This window comes from Lampris incognitus, chromosome 5 (genome assembly GCF_029633865.1).
Source record: "Lampris incognitus isolate fLamInc1 chromosome 5, fLamInc1.hap2, whole genome shotgun sequence".
Lineage (NCBI taxonomy): Eukaryota > Metazoa > Chordata > Actinopteri > Lampriformes > Lampridae > Lampris > Lampris incognitus.
Window position 1 is genome coordinate 52108794 of NC_079215.1, and position 20144 is coordinate 52128937.

Genomic DNA, 20144 nt, shown 5'->3' on the forward strand with positions numbered 1-20144 from the left:
GACCTCACCTCTGAGAGGGGCCCTCAGTTGACGTCAGAGCTCTGGACTGCAGTCGCGGGGGGGCTGGGGGTGAAGCTCCACCGCACCACAGCATACAACCCGCAGGGCAAAGGACTTTGTGAGCGATTTCATCGGTCTATGAAGGCCGCTCTTCGTGCCAGCCTCACGGACAGCAACTGGGTTGATCGCCTCCCGTGGGTCATGCTCGGCCTTCGCTCTGCCCCCAAGGAAGATCTCCAGTCCTCGTCTGCCAAGCTGGTTTACGGGCAGCCACTGCATGTCCCGGGTGAGTTTCGCCCGGACGCTGTGGCCCCCTGGTCAGCAGCTTCTCATCGGGCTGTGGCCCGGGACAGTGCCAACGCTTTCGCTCCGATCCCTACATCTCACCACTGCCTCCCTCAGTCGTACATCCCCAAGGATCTGCTGTCGGCCAGGTACGTCTTCATCCGCCACGACAGCCACCGTACCCCCCTGCAGCTCCCCTACGACAGGCCCTTCCACGTCCTGGAAGCGGGGCCTAAGAACTTTGTGGTGGACATGGGGGGCAAGCCAGAGCTGGTCTCGGTGGACCGTTTCAAGCCTGCCCATTTGGACCTGGGTGGGCCGGTCGAACTGGCCCTGCCCTCGCAGCGTGGACGCCCCCCTTCTCAGGCCCCTGGCCCAGCCTCGGCCCCTGCCCGGGCTCCGGGTCTGTCCCCTGGCACCCGCCCCCATACCCATTCAGCGCAGTCGTTTTGGCCGCCTGGTCCGCCCCCCAAGACGTTGACTTTTGTGTTGCGTTACTGTTTTGCGTTTTTTCGTGATGGTGAATTCTGGGGGGGCCTGTTTGGTGATACACATTTGAGGGTAGATTCACCAGGGGCTGCTGCTCCTTTAAGGCAGACATTTTAGAGTGCTGATGTAGGCACTGCTGGGGGTTTCCGGGGAGCCATGTTTACAGCAGCCTAGCGGTTAGCTGCTTGCCACGAGGGATTGTGCTTTATCGGTGTTGTTTTGTGTGGCGAGTAAACGGAATTGACTCGACTCGATCTCTCCATCTCCTCATTTCTGCACTCCCACAATAGTTAGCAGGCCGTATTATGCAACCTGACTCCATGGTCCAGCTGGACAAAATTATGATAAATTACAAGAGAAATTGGACAGATCCCAGCCTCAGCTGTTAGTCCATGGGCCAGACGATATTTCGGTACACTCAAGGTGGCAAAACTTAACTTATAATTTTTGAAAGGATCCATGTCTGTAGATGATATTTTGGTATGATAACCATTCCTGAGTGGCAGCTGTATCACAGTTATCAACTCATGAAGTTAACCACCCGCTCAACTAAATTGCATTTTAGACGCTGGTGCATATCCTGGTTTAGCCTCATGGTCAGGACATTTTTCAATGTTCTATAATATTGTCTTTGGTATCATTTTAAAGGGGACCTTCTTAGCTTTCATTCAAGCCCTGTTGTGGATATTTCTCACAAATATAGAGGTCACTTGAGCTCTTCAACCCGTCAATAACACACATCTTTCTGCAATTTTCGCCTAAAATATATACTTTCTTTTAGCCCTGTGGCATCTAGGAATATCAGGGACACAAAACACAAAAACTGGAATACTCACAGGACTGTAAAGATTCAGGAAATGTATAATATACCCATACTATTTCATTGTGTGAGGTGACTGTGAGCCTTAAATGAGAACTAGACCAAAGCCAGTTAGGTCACAAACTGGTCTCTATACATTTGTTTAAATACACAATCAAAATACATGATAAAAAGGAATACCATAGTGAGGTAATGAACTATTTTAATATTTTAAACAACATTGACATTTACATATACTTAGTCAATGATACATGTAATCCCATATCATTAGTGGGTATATGTAATGGTAATGGGTAGGGTAATGGGTATATGTGAATATGGTTACATTATTGTTATCAAGCTCTGGGTAACCAAGTCCAGAATCAACATCCTGTGCACCAATAGACTACTACCACAGCAATACCATCAGAATCATCACACTGTCATTCATCAAACTGCTCGTTTCTCTCATCATCCGACTCCCCAAGTTCAAAGTCCGGTTCTGGACCATCCTGCTGTTTTTGGTTACTGCAGGTCTGTAACCTGCACATGTCTGTGCATGGAAGTCCATTTGACAGGCACATGCAGCTTGGCATTTTGCATGAATGCACACACTTGCATGTTAGCATTTCCAAGACCACATCTGGTGCAGGTGGGGAGCGCATCCAGTAAATGGCCAGCTTGCCTTCATCGTTTGTCCATCCATACTCAGTAGGGCTTGGCACCACAGGGTTAGCCTGAAGACAGCACTTCCATATTGCTGCCTGATAGTTGGCTCGTTGAACATGCATAAAGAGACAGTCTCTACATGGTGGCAGCTGGCTGGACTCAACCTCTCCCCTTTTGGTGCAGAAGAGCTGGTAACGCAGTTTGTTCACCTCAGCAGTGCTGCTATTAGCAACATACATCCGACAGGTGAACTGCTCAATTTTCTGGAAAGCTCATCACTCACATTCCATGTCTGTCCCAGTTGACTAAAAGTCTCTTGGCAGGAAGTGTGCTTTCTCACTATCTTCAGGGCATTCAGCTTCCCTCGACCAGCGAATGCACTGACAGTGTCGCAGCCTGTGAAGGCATGTAAGCCAATTAGGCTGTCACAGATGCTGTCTCCAAGTGAACTTGCCAGTTTGGTGATGTCGACAAACCGTGTGCGGTTCTGAGTCCCACACTTCTGGTAGATGGGACAGGTGATGTCCTTCTGGAAGCCAAGACAAAGCACCATGACATCAGTGTCCTCAGCTGTGATGATAACTGACTTTGAGCCCGCATTTGCTGCATGCAATGCATGCAGGAGCAGACGGGTGTCAGCTTCTTCATGTGTGGAGTGCAGTTCTGCTGCTTCCTCACACCCATCTTCTGTCAACTTGTAGCAGGTTTCCTCACAGGTCATGTACAACACCTTGCCATGCAGCATAGCTCTGTATCGTGGGAGTTTCCACTCTTCCACCAGAAACTTGATGAGACTGGTCTTGTTGGAGGAACTGCACAGAAATTTTCTCCACTGCTGGACGTGGTGTCCCCCTGCAAGATTCTTGTACTGGAGAGTGATGTCTCCACCCCGGTTCAGTCGTTCAGCATCTTTGATCGAAGTCTGGTGATAGACATCAAAAACAACATCAATCCTCCCACTCTGTGCTCCCTCATGGAGGACCTGGGTCAAGGCTGACTCTGCCACCTATGCAAAGGTTTTGTTGTTGCCATTCATTTTTTGGACCAGGCTCATCCCATCAATGATGGAAGTAGATGGGATTGGGATGTCTTCTGCAGGAGATACATTCTTTTCAAGCTCTCTGGCAAGTGCAGCCTTGTTTGTTTTTCGTAAGGACCCATCAGCATTTGCCAGTGCCCATGGTAGTGGGCCAAATGGGTAGGCAAGGACATCCTTCAGATTCACCTTCCTGCTTTCAGCCACCAGGATCATGTGACTGAAAAGGTTTCTATCTGCCTTCAGAACCACATCCTGTGCTTTCTTTCCATGAGCTTGTTTTGTGCTGACATTGGAGAATGTTTTCAGACTTTGCTTGGTCATCTTGTCGTGGAATTTCACAGGTGGTGGGTCTGCATCTAACCTTGTTTGCTGGAATGCTTGGTAGGCCTCTTCTCCTTTCTCAAGAGCTCTCAAGAGATCTATGGTCACATCAGGTGGAGCCATGTTGCCAGTGGAGAGGCTAACCAAATCAATCTCATCAGGGGACATAGGATTGAGCCAGTTATTCTCCATAAGGTCCATGAGAGACTGGACATCTGCTTCATCTCTCTTGATCCTTGGACTCTGTAGATCTGGATGAGACCATTTGCACCTGCCTTGACCTGTCAGGTCTCTCAGCTGTCTGAGGTACATGCTTCTATACTCAGCTGTGAGATAATATTTGGTCACAGCTCCTGGCTTCAAGCTGAATCCCTTTGTCCCTCCAGCTGTTTGGGTGTCTTTGTTCACCGTTTCTTCTATAGCTTGGTCAACAGGGATTCGGCCAAAGGGATTGGTGGAGCCCAGTTGGACTGAGAAGCCTCCTTCTATGAATTCTGTGTACACATCTGGGTGTGTGATGGGCAGCTCAGACATCTGGGCGTAGTAGTAGGGGAGGTAGCGTGCATAATTCATCCTGTCATAAGCAAAGCACCATGGGATCATTGCTCGAATGCTAGCCAAGTGTAGCATCCAGTCTCCCTCTCTGGATGCTCGGATGAGCCCCAACAAGATTTCAACCATGTCCAAATAGGACCTCCAGAAGTTCGAGAGGCTGCCGTTTCCACCTCTAAGGAACTCACGGTAGACTTCAAATAGATCCATGATGCGTGTACAAGAGCTGTTCTCGAGGACCTCCTTCAAAGCATGTTGTGATACTTCTTTCCCAAGGCTGTCAATGGTCTTCAGTGTCTCATTCAGGTGAACCATGTCATTCCTGTGAGTTTCTTCCAACCAGGACAGGAAACCATTCAAGGTCAGTCGCATGAGAGCCTCATACAGGAGCTTGTGTAGTCGCACTGCCCTGTTGTACTTGCGGCCATCCATAACACCAGCAATTGAGCCTTCTGCAATCATGCCAGACTCAATGCAGAGGTCTTTGAGTCCAGCATCTTGGAAACGCTTTCCTATTATTGCCAGCAGTGTGCAGATGGTGTGGAATACCCCAAGCCTAACGATGATATCATGGAACTTGTCATAGTGTTTCCATGTGATCTCGACAGCCTTCGCATACAGGGCTTGGTCAAAGACACAGACAATCTTCCTCAGGCCTAAGCATTGCATGATGCTCAGTGACTGGTTAAGCACCTCGTTGACAGTAGACATTTGTGTCGCTGGAGCATTGATGGTAGGCAGATAGCCTATATTGTCGGGGATGACCGTCATCTCTCCTCGAGTCAGGATGTTGAAGCCTGTCCAGCTGCTGACTGACTGTTCTTCTTGTTGTGACATGCGTGCTAGGACCCAAAGAAGGTTTTTCTCTCTGGCAAGCTTAGTATTGGCTGCGGTATCAGCATCTGACTTTTTGCTTTGTGGTGGCCCTACCTGTTGTCCAGCATTGTAAGTTGGTAACATTGGTTGGGGTCCATCAATGCTTCTCTTCTTTGTTTTGGGAACAGTGGGCATGGGTTGGACAGGAAGTGGGTTGACTGGCTTTGCTTGCACAGCAATCCCATTGACTCTGTGAGATGTTCCCTCACCACTGACAGTTTCTTCAAGACGGTCGATATTGTCCCAGGCTAAAGTTGTGAATATGCCAGAATGGATGTTAGCTGGAAGGGCAATGCCACTCCCTGATGATGAGAGTTTCTGGAGACACAGGGCAGTGTTGATCTCTTCCATCTGTGAATAGGACACACTGTGACCAAGTCGGTTGAGGATGTTTATCAACTCTACATTTCCTGTCAACGATTTGACACTGAATGGCAGAGCAATGTGCTTGGAAGGCTTGGTATTTCCACATGTCACTGCATATACTATGTCATGGCCAAATGACTGCAGAAGGCACTGCACTCTCTGGGATGCATGATCAGGATCATTTGAGCCTGTGAGTAGAGAGTACAGGAAGATAATGAGCGACTCTGGAATGGTAGGACATTCTGCTTCTGGTTTGACTTCAGGCGGCCAGGTTTGAGGAACATCTTGACTTTTAATGTCTGCTCTCAATTTGATGGCTGCTTTGGCTATAACATCTTGTGTACTGACACTTTTCAGGGTCTGCAGCTCCCTTTTGAGAGACTGATTTTCTTTGGCAAGTTCCCTCATGGACAAGTTATCGGGATAGAGGAGGAATTTTCCTTTCTCATCAGGGAATATCTGCAAGGCTCCAGCAAACTCACTCTCCAGGTTTCGCCTTATGTGCTTCTTGGTTGATTCCTTGACTTGGGCAATGCCTTGGGAGTTCATTGAAGCTACCAGTCTAGAAGAGAGATCAGTCATTGTCATCACTTGAGGATTGCCAAAAAGCTCCATCCTGATGAAGAGGAACAGCTCATTGTATGCCTTATTCACAGCAGCTTCATACTGGGCTGCAGCATCATCATCTTCATTGCTGGCAACCTCTCCTTTGGAAACCTCTTCTTTGGTGTAAAGTCTATAGCATGACCTGTGGTAGTGCCCTTCAGCTGCTACAAGGTCTCTACTCACAATGGCAAGGATTCTGCTGTCCCTTTTCTTTGTGGCTGCACTCCTGATCTTTGCATCAGCTCGCAGTTCTCGACACTGCACCAGTACTTCTCTCGTATTCTGTCTCTTGGAATATTTGCTGTTTTTCTGACAAAATATGCACTCTGCATCATAAGTCCTAGATGTACTTGGAGCATGTCGAACTACTCTCTTAGATTGTTTCTCTTCAGCAGAGACACAACTTTTCTTTTCTTTTGCAAGGAGGCCATCAAGAATTTGCTTCATAGTGAAGATACTGCGACACTTTCTGTGGTAGTAGATTGCTGGAATCTGTCCCTCAGGAATGTCTTTTGCCAGTTTCAAAACTGGTGCATGATTTCGTATCTGAGCTGCCCTGAGCAGAGTTCTCCATGAGTCGACACTTTGTAGTGAAACCAGCTTATCTGTATCATCAGAACAGTGGATAATGCACTCCACCCGTGGGCGCTTTGGTATTGGGTAAAAACTTGCTTGTTCACCAGTGGCCATATTCAGTCAGTTTTCACCTGCCACATACAAACAAATACATGTAACTTAGGTGTATGAACACTACTAAAACAAAGTTTACTTTGCTTCACCAGCGTCATATTACCATTATTTATCTTACATAGCCACAAATAGATACATTACCTAGTTGCTATGCAACAGCTGTATTTTGTCCACATGAGGCCGCTAAAATCAACACAAGATGAAAGTTCCTCGTAGCCACTTTAACTAATCATATTAACATATACATTAAAAGAACATGCTAACATTATGGGAAATTAGCTTACAATCTTCTCCAGAGTGAGACAAGAAGATAGATACCAGTTTCCTCTATATGTGTTTAGTAGAAAGCTATCTGGCTGCACGTTAGCCTAGCTTAGCACAATGAATGGAAGTACACAGTACTGGTTATCCTTGGTTGTTGGCCAACTAAGAACTGTCCCAGAGTTTAAGCTAGGCTAATCAGTACCAGGGGTGTTGAAATGCTATATTTGTAAAAATCTGGGCAAATACACAATCGTGAGAGGCACAGAAACAGGTTTCCTGAAAGAAAAATGAAATAGCTGCTCATTTGGAAAGGTTATCATGTATTATTTTACTTCTGTTAGTGTACCAAATAAAATGGCACCAGTGAAGTTGTGTCACCTTGGGTGATATCGATATCTGGTCTGACCCATGGACTAACTGGCTTTGGTCTAGTTAGTTTCTTAGTAATAATGCCCTTCTAATTTAAGGTTCACAATCACCTCACACAATGAAATAGTATGGGTATATTATACATTTCCTGAATCTTTACAGTCCTGTGAGTATTCCAGTTTTTGTGTTTTGTGTCCCTGATATTCCTAGATGCCACAGGGCTAAAAGAAAGCATATAGTTTAGGCGAACATTGCAGAAAGATGTGTGTTATTGACGGGTTGAAGAGCTCAAGTGACCTCTATATTTGTGAGAAATATCCACAACAGGGCTTGAATGAAAGCTAAGAAGGTCCCCTTTAAAATGATACCAAAGACAATATTATAGAACATTGAAAAATGTCCTGACCATGAGGCTAAACCAGGATATGCACCAGCGTCTAAAATGCAATTTACTTTAGGGGGTGGTTAATTTCATGAGCTGATAACTGTGATACAGCTGCCACTCAGGAATGGTTATCATACCAAAATATCATCTACAGACATGGATCCTTTCAAAAATTATAAGTAAGTTTTGCCAACTTGACTGTACCGAAATAGGAAATTTTGGGCTCTGGCCCATGGACTATGTGTTTCTGCGTTTATATGGTCATCCGAGTATTGTTTAAGTTCCACACCTCAAATAAATATTAAAAAAGCATGTTTGCCATCTGAACGTGGCGGTCCTTAACTATTAAAACAAGAATTTTGTAGATATATGAGGGTTTCATCTGGTAGCAACAACTTGAAATTGCTTTACTTATTTTACTTTACTTTAGGTGTGGACTTTGTAACTCTGTGGATGTTTTACATGCATCTTCCAGCTATAAAACACACTAACGGAAAGGGAAAAAGCCCAAAACCATGATATGCCATTAGCGTTAGCTACTACTGACATTACCTGTTGGCCCGCTACCTAGTGAGTGAAAAACATTGTCCATGACTAACCAACAGCTAAAACCTAGGTTAAGTCGACTGCATAGCTAACATTAGTTAACTGTAATGGTAGTCATGGTAACAGTCAGTTGGTTTTACAGGCTCTTCTTACTGTCACAGTGCTTTCTATGAGTTGTTGGTGGTGGTCAGTGGCGCAGTTTGGCAATTTGTACCTGATACAGAATAGAATAGTGCAAAATTGTCCGAGCATTTCTGTAGGATAACTGCCAATCTGGAACCACATTAAAGAAGTCATTTTTTTTCTCACTAGCAAAAAACCTTTTTTTTTTAAAATAAAAGTGCTAAATTGTATCCTCTTTTAAATAAATTCAAATACACTTGATAAGCATTATAGATTAGATGAGAATTTGTGTGTTAAGTTCAGTGTCCTTTTTGCTTTCTATGAGTTGTTGTTGGTGGTCAATAGCAAAGTTTGGAAATCTGTACCTGATACATCTATAATAGTGCAAAATTGTTCTTTTTAATCAAACAAGAGTGCACAATGTTATCGTCTTTCAAATAGATTCAAATACACTTCATAAAAGCACTTTAACTGAGATGAGCATTTTCTGGGTTCAGTTCAGAGTCCTTTTCGACTAGACCCTTATGTCAGAGAGTTTTGTCACACTTTCTAATTCGTAAACATTTATTACACAGGAGGAAATACTGATTAAAACATCTAGACAAGTTTATAAGGACCAACTTCACTCCAGATCTGAAAATACATATGGAAGAGATTGTTGTTCTCCTATTGTAATAATTCCCTGTGTAAATCAATGGACCACGAAATAGCGACTATAAATAAAAGTGGACTAGAATCAGAGAACTCACTCGGTAAGAGCCGGGTAACGAGATCACAATTCTTTTGGATTATTTTAGCGGAAATCTTTTCATTATCCACCCCCTTTTTCTCTTCAATTCCACAGTAGTAGCAGCCCAGATCCTACTTAGTGACGTTCTCAATCCATAGATCATAGGACTCACATTCAAAACAAATTTAAAACGTGGCAAAGGATTCAATCTCCGAAAATAATTTTACTCTAGTGTAGTTGATTTAAAGTGTGACAGAACAAGTGTAGACTGAGTTTTGTGAGAACAGTTCCTGAACCAAACTGTGAATCGGGCTTTTGACTGTCTGCAGTCACAATAAAGTGTCACATTGTCTCCCGCTCTCACTATCAGCTTGATTTCTGATGCAGAGGTCCAATGTGGACTGGAGAGCAGAGCAGCTGGAATGCAGAAGCAGTCTTAAAGTTAGGATGAAGATGAGCGAAAGGGCACTCGACAATCACAACAGAGCAAACACAGGTTATTGCTTAATAGAACAACAGGCAAAATGCATGCATTGTAAAAGTGGAAACTAAGAATGTGAATTCAATCCTCCAGAAGGATAAAAAATTAGCAAAGTTTTACCTGAGAGAGCAGTTAGGAGGCGGTGCAGCCAGCTCATGTCTGAGGATGATCTGAATTTGAGAGAAAGGGATGCAGGCCACACGGATGTCACTGGTGATGAGACAAACTTTTTTCCATTAAAGGACAAATGACAGTGATTGGCTGGTTGAGTGGAACATTTTACCAGCAACACTTTTTTTTCTTTGTCTTTTGTGGGTTAGGTGTTGAAATAAAGATTTCAAACAAAGGCTTTCACAGATATGACACCCACTTATGTGTTTAGCGATAATTAACTGTAAGATAGATACTTAAAACGAATCTAAACTCTGTAGTTTTTATGTCCTAATCTCATCTTTGTGGCAATTTCTCTACTGTGTGCAACAACACTTTTTATTGGCAGGACACAGGGTTAAACAAACTCATATAGGCAAAAAAGAGATAATCACATGTCTCTCAGTCCCTGATATGAACTATTCATATATATAAATCCTATTAAATTTAACTCAGCTGAACAATTTTTACGACTTTGAAATTTGCAAAGGTACAAGCTAAGGCCTGGGGACAGTTGAAACTCGTCATCACCTGATACTGATGTGTTACATGTCAATGAACTTGAGGGTCTTTAGCTGCACAACTTAATACAACCCTCAGACCGCAGCACGCGACTCTATAGGATACCTTAAAACAAGAGAACTTGCTCATCATTTCATTTATGAAGATAAAAAGATCAATATTAATCACATTTATTATTATTTTATTAAATTATTACTAATCCTTTTTTTTGGGGGGGGGGTGTCATGTCCTTGTGTCACTTGTGTTAAGGCAGAGAGAGCCAACACACAAGAATTCCATTGTATTCTAATATACGTCAATAAAGTTGAAATTGAATTGTGATATTACTGATGAAAAAGAAACAAGCTAACTGAAGCTAAGTGAGAAACGGATAAATATGAATATTATGAAAAGGCTAAATAAATGAATAGGCTACATAACAGAATTAAACATTGTTGTGATAGCTGTTTATCTACCGAGGAGATAGACCAACAGGGATGAGAAGAGCAAGAAGAAAAAAGCTGAAGGCAGTTGGTCCCACGTCATCAGGTTCAGAATCAGAATCGTGTTTATGGGCCATGTAGGTTTGCACGTACATGGAGTTTGACTCCGGTTTTGTGACTCTCTTGGGGTACTTAACATAGAGTAACAATACTACTACATTATAACACCAGAGGGGTTTATTTGGGGGGGTGCAAAGGGAAGCTATTTCTGTTAAACAAAGTGATAACAACTATTACCCCTTTCCAGGCCCTTTGGTGTACTGACTCTAAGTGATGCATCATAATATGGGAACGTTGGCATATAGGAGTCTGTTGTGAATATTTAAATTCTGTCCATATTGGAGATGTGCACACCAGCACTGCAAGATTCAAAGGTTTATTCACCACACACTTCATGTACAAGTACAAAAAGCATTGAAATTATTTTTTTTTAATCTGTGCAACAAAATCTGAATCTGTGCAACAAAAGAGAAATGGAATAACAATAACAAAATGAGAATAACATGAAATACAATAGTTTTTTAAATACACTTGGTGTAAGAAAATCATTCACGATAAAGAATATATAGCCATGGCGGAATTTAAAAAGGTTATTGTTTTTTTCTCTTGAATTTTTTTTCTAAATTCAGTCACTAGATATGACAGGAACACTTTCTGCGCTACAATTCAAAGCGGGCATGTATTTAGACTTATTAAGTGGAAACTTCTTCACCGACCATTTGGTGTGTGAGCCCCACCACTCCCCAGACCTCAAAACGAGTCAACCATTTACTTGAGTGTCTTTTTAACCACTTCCTGTCAACACCTGCTCTCAGCAAACTTAATATGGTCATATCATAATCAGCTAATGTCTGAGAAATGTGAACAGTTTTGTTTCACTGATTTTCATATGCAAACTGTGTACTGATTTTAAAAAGGGTTATAAGAAAATAAAACACAAGAAAAAATAGTAAATCAACAAAAAGCTCTTGCAAAATTCTCTTTTCACTGCAGGGGTAGCACACAGTACTTTCTACTGTGTGTGTGTAAGTTGTGTGTGTGTGTGTGTGTGAAGCATGTTAGAGCAAGAAAGGTGGGGTGAGAAAGAGGTTGCATGTGGTGGTGATGAAGGTGGCTGTACTGCTGTGAGGGATGAGGCTTGAGAAAATAAGTACAGAGATTACAGCTAGTTTATAGTGCCCATCAGTGTGGCCAACATAATGATGAAGGGCCTTCATTTTTTTTTTCCCCCTTTTTCTCCCCAGTTGTACTTGGCCAATTACCCCACTCTTCTAAGCCGTCCCGGTCGCTGCTCCACCCCCTCTGTCGATCCGAGGAGGGCTGCAGACTACCTCATGCTTCCTCTGATACATGTGGAGTCGCCAGCCGCTTCTTTTCACCTGACAGTGAGGAGTTTCGCTAGGGGAACGTAGCACATGGGAGGATCAAGCTATTCCTCCTCAGTTCCCCCTCCCCCCTGAACAGTTGCCCCGATCAAACAGAGGAGGCGCTAGTGCAGTGACCAGGACACATACCCACATCCGGGGGTCCTTCATATTCTACTTGGGTTAATGGCTGAATAGGTGCAGAAGTCAGAGTTCTGGTCGCTCTTCTTTGGCCTCCGTTTTGCTTGGCGAACATCCAGTGCAGCGTAACACACTTCGTCTTTGTCCTAAAAACAACAATTTGTCATATTTAATTTAGGATCACCATTATGGACGTCAGCACCATTTTGTACGACTATTATTAGTGTACAGCAGACAGGGACATGGTTTTCTGCAGAGGTCTGTCACAGCGGATATTACAGCCACAATAGAGCTGTGTGAACTTCTTCTGTGATGCCACTCTTGTTAAGTTGCACCATATTGTACTCATGATGGGGCACCAAAATGTCTTCTGCAAAGAGCTCGTTTTCAAAAATGTCTTCTCTTTATCATTTTACACCTATTTTGGCTGAAACGGGCAGAGGAACTGTTTCAGTCTATTTAAAGTTCAGCTTCTTTTTCAGAATAAAATAAAATTAGAATAATAATAGAAAATGTGTTGGAAAGCTAACAGGGTTCAGATCGGGATGGTTATCGGGGTGTTTGTGCACTGGTAGCCTTAATGAGTCAACAAACCATGTCATGTCCAAGCATCAAGTGTTTTCTTTTCCCTAATATCAGTCAAGTGAGTAATGATTTCTATTCTACGTGGTATTGGCAGAGGTAGAGGAAATTGAGCCTAAACTTCCAAAAAAAAAAAAAAAAAAAAGAGGGGCCATAGACTACCAGTGTCTTTTCACAGATCTTACACGTTAATCTCAAGACTGTGAAGCATTTAGACCCCACATATGATCTCTACGAATTATAGATATTAGAAAATGTCTATATTGTTGTGTTTTATCCGTGGCCAAATAAAGGGACAACTGACCCCCCTCCCGTGCCTCGTTGAAATGCCACAGGTAGGTTTAGTAGTGTTACGCTGATTGTGGATAATACATTTTTGCTGAAGTGATTTTACATTAAATAAAATGGATACCTGGGTTACCTTCCGAAATAGAAGTTTTATTTTCATGTTGACATGAATTTTGTGAGTTCACTGACTCACAGAGATCTCCAAGAGAGCCAAAAAGGGTGCCGACTGGCCCCTCGTTGGGTCTCTTGTGCTATTTACAGCTGGTCTACCATTTAAACACATCTACATACACATAATTACTGGGAATAGTTGAAACTGGTCATCACCTGATTCTGATGGGTTACATGTTGATGAACTTGAGGGTCTTTAGCTGCAAAAATGAAAACAACATCATCAGACTGCAGCACACAGCTGTATAGGATACCTTAAAACAAGAGAACTTTCTTCATGATTTCATTTGTGAAAGTAAATTTAAGTACTGACATTATTTACTAAATTATCATATCAGCGATGAAAAACAGACAAGCTCAGCGACACTTAGTATGAGTGCCAGAAAAATATGAAAATAGCAGAATTAAAGAGCTTTTTGGTACCTGTTTTTCTGCAGAGTAGACAGGCCAACAGAGATGACAAGAGAAAGAAGAAAATGGCAGAAGTCAAAGACAGCACAAATGGCATCGTGCTGCACGGACTACAATCCAGGGCAACATCAAGGGGGCAAGTGGAGTCTGCATCAAACCGAAAGGACAGAGATTAATTCTTTATTTGTGCACATGAAAACTATTTTCATTTGCTTTCCTTTAATTGCTTCAAGTGTGATTCTCCATTTATAGGGTTATCATAGTTTCAGTTCCGCAACTCAAATAAATGTCTGAAATAGGGTTGGCATCTGAAAATGGTGCTCCTTAACTCTTTAAGTGACGATTTTGTGAGGATATATGAGGGTTTTATCTGGATGCAACAACTTGAAATTGCTTTGCTTACTATGAGTTGTTGTTGGTGGTCAGTAGCAAAGTTTAGAAATCTGTACTTGATACATCTATAATAGTGCAAAACTGTTCGTTTTAATCAAATAAACGTGCACACTGTTATCGTCTTCCAAATAAATTCGAATACACTTCATAAAATCACTTTAGCTTAGATGAACATTTGTGGGTTCTGCTCAGAGTCCTTTTCAGTGGACTAGACCCTTATGTCAGGGAGTTTTGTCAAACTTTCTAATTCCTAAACATGTAATCCAGAAGAGCAAATACTGATTAAAATATCTAGACAAGTTTATAAGGACCAATTTCCCTCCAGATCTGAGGATACATATGGAAGAGATTATTGTTCTCTTATTGTAATAATTTCCTGCGTAAATCAATGGGTCATGAAATAGTGAATATGAATAAAAGTGGACCAGAATCAGAGTACTCACTGAGTGAGAGCCAGGTGACAAGATCACAATTTTTGTTGATTATTTTAGTGTAACTCCCCGTTTCATTATTCACCACAATCTTCTCTTCAGCTCCACAGGAGTAGCGACCCACGTCCGACTCAGTGATGTTCACAATCCTTAGATCATAGGAGTTACTGGACTCATTATAAACCAAATGGAAACGTGAAATTTTATTCCATGTTTTCAGAACAAGTGTAGACTGAGTCTTGTGAGAACTGTTCCTGAGCCACGCTATGAACCAAGTATTTGACTTTTTGCAGTCACAATAAAGCGTCACATTGTCTCCCGGTCTCACTATCAGCTCGATTTCTGATGCAGAGGTCCAATGTGGACTGGAGAGCAGAGCACCTGGAATGCAAAAGCAGTCTTAAAGTTAGGATGAAAATGAGTGAAATGGCGCTCGACATCACAACAGCTCAAACGCAGTTTACTGCTTAATACAACAACAGGCAAAATGCATGCATTGTCAAAGTGCAAACTCAGAATGTGAATTCAAACATCCATAAGGATTAAAAATGAGCAAAGGTTTACCTGAGAGAGCAGTTAGAAGTATGTGCAGCCAGCTCATGTCTGAGTATGATCTGAATTTGAGAGAAAGGGACGCGGGCCACACGGATGTCACTGGTGATGAGACAAACTTCTTCCATTAAAGGACAAATGACAGTGATTGGCTGGTTGAGTGGAACATTTTACCCGCAACACTTTTTTCTTTGTTTTTTCTGTGTTAGGTGTTGAAATAAAGATTTCAAACCAAGGCTTTCACAGAAATGACGCCCACTTACTAGTTTAGCGATAATTAACAGTGTAAGATAGATACTTCAAACTAACCTAAACTCAGTACTTTTTATATCTTAACTTCAACTCTGTGGTAATTTCTCTACTGTGTACAACACCATTTTTTATTGGTAGGTAACACATTTGGTTTAGTTTATGCAACCACAGAGAGAGTGCATTTGATTGATGATCCAAGTCGCCTGTATATCTGTTACACAACCTACCAAAAAGGCCACAGGGTTAAAGAAACACATATAGGCAGAAAAGAGATAATCACATTTCTCTCAGTCCCTGATATTATATATATATATATATATATATATATATATATATATATATATATATACACACACTATTAAATTTAACTTTGCTCAACAATTTTTCCCGCATTTAAATATATCACAGCACAATATTTTGTTACTGTCACAGTGAATAGAGAGTTAACACTGTGTTTCTTATAGGTTAAAAGAGCAAAGGCACTTTATGTGATCTGACTGAAGAGAGTGTCATCATCATCATCGGTGGTCACTCGGGGTCGAGTACGACTGTCTTCTCTCTAGGTATCCTTGCGGGAGGACACCTGCGTATGACAGCTTTTTACATGGAGTGGCTGATGTGCCTGCAGCCACCACATGGGTCTTGGCAGGGGGTGGCCAGAGTCCAATGGTATGTTGAATCAAGACGATTGGGTACCACCCTTTGTTGCACCTTTATCCGCAGTGGTTGCCCAGCCATCTGGCAACTCTTCACTACCACCCAGTGCCTGTCTTAACTCCTGCCTGAACTCCACACAACAGTCTTCCTTCTTCAACTTCCACCATTTGATCTTCGGCTGTGTCTTCACTCGCTTCCTCTTCTTCATTCAATCAATCAATCAGATTTTATTTGTATAGCACTTTTCATACAAACAAATGTAACACAAAGTGCTTCACACAGTAAAACAAGGAAATCAATAACCCCCCCCTGCACAAAAAATAAATAAATAAAAGTACAAGCAAATTCTAGAAAAGTACAAACAAGTTTAAACCTGGGTTAGTGAAATAAATAAATAAAAGTGCCATAAACACTGATTAATTAAAAGTAACAACAGAGCAGAATATATAAAAATTGCAAAAATGAAACACACACACTATGAATTTAGCTGTACGCTGTTTTGAAAAGTAAAGTTTTTAACCTGCTTTTAAATGTGTCCAGTGTGGGGTCCTCTCTCAGGTCCTCAGGCAGGGTGTTCCATCTAGTTGGGGCAGAAATAGAAAATGCAGCTTCCCCTGCTCTAGACCTAGCATGAGGGATGGTTAAAAGACCACTGCCATTGGACCTGAGAGTTCTTGCTGGTTTATAGGGAATTAACATATCTTTTATATAGCGTGGTGCAAGGCCATTTAGCGCTTTGAATACAATTAAAATAATTTTAAAATTAATTCTAGTTTTAACAGGGAGCCAATGCAGAGATCTAAGAACAGGTGTAAGTGCTCATACTTTTTAGTTCTGGTGAGAACACGTGCTGCCGCATTTTGAATTAATTGTAGTTGGTGCACAACTGATTTTGGGAGGCCGGTGAGTAGTCCATTGAAGTAGTCTAGTCTACTTGTTATAAAAGCATGGATTAATTTCTCACAGTCTGATATTAATAGAAGGCCCCTTAGTTTTGAAATGTTTTTAAGATGGTAGAAGGCTGATCTTGTGAGATGATTGATGTGGCTCTTAAAATTTAGATCACTGTCCATGATAACACCAAGATTTCTAGCTTCACCTTTGCACCAGAAATAAGTATTTCTGTCTTGTCTTTGTTCAGTTGTAAAAAGTTATCTGACATCCATAAAGTAATATCGTCAATACACTGAATTAGGGAAAATATAGGAGCAACGTCATCAGAAGATAGGGATATGTACAGTTGTGAATCATTGAATAATTATCGTAATTTAGTTTGTGTTTCTGTATAACATGTGCAAGTGGGAGCATATAGAGATTGAATAGTAGTGGTCCAAGAATCGAACCTTGGGGTAGCCCACACATTATACCCACTTTGTCCGAGGAAAAGTCTCCAATAGACACAAAGAACTGCCTGTCCTGAAGGTATGTTCTGAACCAGTTGAGAACCGGGCCAGATAGGCCGACCCATTTCTCTAATCTCTCTCCCAAAATATCATTATAAACAGTGCCAAAAGCAGCACCGAGATCCAGGAGCACAAGTACAGACAATTTATTAGAATCTGTGTTCATATGCAGATCGTTCACAACTTTGATAAGTGCTGTTTCTGTGCTATGGTGAGATCAAAAACTCGATTGACAAATGCATAGAAGGTTGTTCAATATTAAATAGTTATTAACTTGATAATAAACTTGTTTTTCAAGGATTTTGTTGAGGAATGGTAAGTTGGAGATGGGCCTTTAGTTGGCAATAACTGTTGCATCAAGATTACTCTTCTTCAGAAGTGGTTTAACGACAGCTGTCTTAAGTGCTGCAGGAAATATACCTGCCTGAAGAGAGTAGTTAATAATTTCTAAAACGTCATGTGCTAAGCAATTAAAAACATTTTTAAAAAATTTGGTAGGGAGAGGATCCAAGCAGCAGGTGGATGACCTGAGTTGCCTAAGGATATTGTCTAGACTTTTAAGGTCCAGAGTGTCAAAGTGAGACATGGCACCAGTGATATTTCTTGAGAACTGGAGGGTAGGTTCATTACTGGATCTTGAGGCACTAATGTTCTGTCTAATGGCAATAATTTTGTTATTGAAGAATGTAGCGAATTGCTCACATATTTGAGTGGACAGCATCTGTGATGGGTTTGGAGATGGTGGATTAATAAATCGGTCAATAGTGGAATCTATTCTGATTGTGGGTGACTCTATCATCAGGGACGTCAGGTCGAACAGAGCTGCAACACACTTTTCCAGGTGCCAAGGTAAATGACATTCTGGTAGAACTTCCTAGTCTGCTATCCCAACATACCTCTGTTGAGAACGTTGTCGTTCACGTTGGCACAAATGATATTCCACGGCAGCAGTCAGAGCTTTTAAAATCGTATTTCATGCATCTTTTTAACCTTCCAAAACTTAGTAAGAAGGAAGTTTTTATCTCTGGCCCACTTCTCACTTTCGGCCGTGGCATTGGTCGTTTTAGCAGACTTTTGCAGCTTCACACATCGCTTCAATCGCAATGCTCTCGTTTACAATATGGTTTTATTGACAATTTTAATCTGTTCTGGGAGCGCTCTTCTACTTTTAAACGTGATGGACTCCATCCAAATCGAGCACGCTCACGAATGCTGACTGCAAACGTGTCTTATTCCATTATCTCCAAATCTCGTGTTTGTGCTATCGACAATAGTGCTTGGTGCCCGCACACAGGAGCCCACAATTCCGTCACTGATTGACGTCCACAGCAGCAGAGTGGTTTCAATTTCGGTTCCGTTGTAAACCATACTTATTCAGGTCCTTTGGTGAGTTCGATCCATCATACCAGACTGTCACTCTGCCATACCAATTCCTGTAATAATAAACCATAGACACAGACCCCGTAATCTCCCTCTAACAAAGAGGGAGCTAAACAATTTGTTGCCAGTCCGGAGTTCAGTTATCAGTCAAAACCATGCACCTCAGACAATAAAAATGGCTTCATTAAACCTCAGGTCGCTAACTAATGAGTCATTTTTAGTTAATGATCTTATTAGTACCTATTCATGGGTTTCACGTCATTTGAGTGGTGCGTCACACCGCCATCTTGAGGACCAACGGATGCCAAGACGCCTTCGATCTGTTGTGGGTTGTGACCACAAAAAGTCATGAACAAATGGATTACAATTTTACAGAATCCCTAAAAACCACGATCGTCAAAATAAATGGATCGCAGCGATCAAAAGGGCCCACTTGAGTCCCTCAGAACACTCCAGGCTATGCAGTGAGCACTTTGTTTCGGGTAAGTAGCTGACGTTAGCTAGCTAAAGTTAGCTAGCTGGCTACCGCGTTAGCTTCATAGCCTTGTAACAAGACAGTCTTGTTGCAAGGCTAGCTAGCTTCATAGATGTGTCCTGTGCACTGATGCTAATATGACATTTATCAACAGACTGTCACTTACCCTTCCTGTAAAGACGAACAGTCTTTCGTTTTTACATGATTCATTTTGACGTCCTTTACCCATCCTGCGGTGAAGTAGCGGTAGGCTTCAGTGCTTTTGAAGGCTTTCAGGGCTTCACCTGAGTATGGTGAGGGATTGTGGACGAGGTACACGTAAACTCGTGAAACGTAAAATTGGGAAGATCTATAGCAGACTGAAGTGGGGTTAATTTGTCTTTGGATAGAAGATAAGGATCCAATTCTAAAAACTCAATTTTTTGCAGATAACGCTGCTTCTCCGTGGTTAAGTGAGCGATTCTGGACAGTCTTTCAAACTTCCCGGGGACCGCGGTCCTCAAGATGGCGGTCATAGCAACAAAAACCACGTGACTGAAACCCATGAATGACCTGGATTTCACCCTACTGACCGAGACCTGGCTGGATAGAAATGGCACAGTCGCGCTTATTGAGACTGAACCTCCTGGCTTCAAATTCATCCATACCACCAGATCTGATAAGAGAGGCGGTGAAATAGCTGCTGTCTCCAAAGTCATCCTACAGACCACCATCCGATGCTGCCTAGCTACGTTCTCCCCTGTCACCACCTTGCAGTCTCCAATCCCTTTTAGATCGCACCTTCTACATAAGATATTATCCACCTGTGTGCACTTTCCTCCACTCTTGTACGTCACCCTGTGTTCCCCCCTCTTCTTGAAATATGTATTCACCACAGCCATTTCCCTCATTTTTGCAAAA